This window comes from Elephantulus edwardii, unplaced genomic scaffold (assembly GCF_000299155.1).
Source record: "Elephantulus edwardii isolate Elephantulus edwardi_28Jun2011 unplaced genomic scaffold, EleEdw1.0 scaffold00083, whole genome shotgun sequence".
Lineage (NCBI taxonomy): Eukaryota > Metazoa > Chordata > Mammalia > Macroscelidea > Macroscelididae > Elephantulus > Elephantulus edwardii.
Window position 1 is genome coordinate 354,776 of NW_006399833.1, and position 1,708 is coordinate 356,483.

At 45.3% G+C, this 1,708-nt stretch overlaps 1 pseudogene; it reads right to left on the reverse strand.

Moving 5' to 3' along the window:
* Positions 1 to 880, reverse strand: part of LOC102850175 — an 8,195-nt pseudogene extending 7,315 nt beyond the window's left edge.
* Between the last annotated feature and the right edge of the window lie 828 nt (positions 881 to 1,708).

Consider the following 1,708-nt stretch of genomic DNA (forward strand, 5'->3'; position numbering starts at 1 on the left):
AACATATGAGCAAGAGCCTATGGTGATGAAGGAAGAAGTTCAAGCTGCTTTGAAGGAAATAGCAAAAAATAAGGCCCCAGGAATAGATGGTATACCAATGAACATATTTCAGCTAACAGATGCTGCCCTGAATATGCTCACCAAGTTGTGCCAAGAAATCTGTCAAAAACCACTTGGCCAACTGACTGGAAGAGATCTATATTTGTTCCCCTTCCAAAGAAGGGTGACCCAACTGAGTGTGGAAACTACCGAACAATATTATTCTTGACCATAGATAGATGGGTCCATTTCTAGCTTCTCGATTCTGTTCCATTTTTCTATGTGTCTGTACCATGCTTTTTTGGTTACTACCTCTGTGTAGTAGGTTTTGGGGTTGGGGTGCACTGTGTCTCTCAATTCATTTTGGTTTTTCAGAAGTCCTTTTCTTATTTGAGGTCTCTTTCCTCTCCAAATAAATTTGACAATTTCCCTTTCTATCTCTTTGAAAAATTGATTTGATATCTAGATTGGGATTGCATTGAACATATAGATTGCTTTTGGTAGGATTGTCATTTTCACATTATTGAGTATCCCTATCCATGAACAGGGTGCATTTTTCCATTTATTATTCCATTCTGTTATTGTGTTCTAGATATGTTCTGTAGTTTTCTTTTTACATGTCTCTTCTGTCTCTAGTTAGATTCACTCCAAGTATCTCAATTAATGGTTGGTTATTGTAAATAGTATTACTTTCTTGTTTTCATTCTCTGAGTTCTCTTTGTTACCGTAGAGGAAGGCAGTTTGGCATTTCCTCAAAAAGATGAACACAGAAATTCCATATGACCCAGCTATTCCACTGCTTGGAACATACCTCAAGAAAATCAAGAACTGAACGTGGCATTGTCACCAGCCATGGATCTGTTCCAGTCAATAAACTTGGTACTTTTACTAAGAAAGTTCTTAGTGTGGCCTAGACTGCTCTCCTACCTGGAGCCTAGACCAAAACCCTGCTGCCTGGAGGCCCCCAGCCCTGCTGCCTGGAGGCCCCCAGCCCTGCTTCCTGGAGGCCCCCAGCCCTGCTGCCTGGAGGCCCCTAGCCCCTCTGCCTGGAGGCTTCAGCTCCTTCACTTGGTGGCCCCAATCCTGCCAACTGGACCCCAAGCACACCACCTGAAGGACCAGGCCCTGCTGCTTAGACTTTCACAATAGCCACCTAGATGTAGGGATACCACCAACTGGAGGACATTCTTCCACGCCTGCCACTGGTATGCTCCCACCCACCACCTGGAAGCCCATCCCCACAACCTGAAGGACCTGGTCCTACCACTGGGACACTCCACTGTCTGGAAGACGATCCCCTGCTGCCTCTCTGAAATGGACCATGGGCCTCAATATCACAGGCAATCCCATTTCGTCTCCTCTCTTAGATCTTGAGCTGTCTTTGAACCTGGGCACCTTGGACCTGCTTAGCCTAGCAACAGCAGTTGCCTGACAGAGAAGGTGGCTAATTCACAGACGAAAAGTCTCCCCAACTGAAGCAAGTCTTTCCTTGAGTCAAAAGCCCTGAGAGAAAAACACAGCGCTCTGCTGTAGCAGTGACTTCCTGAGCCAAGATTTTCAGATCAAGATGCTGTAAAGCCTACTGCAGCTCTGTCATCAAGAAGCAGACTACCTTACCCTTACCCTACACAAACCCAAAACAAGATGTCACTCCCAAAAAATGATGCAG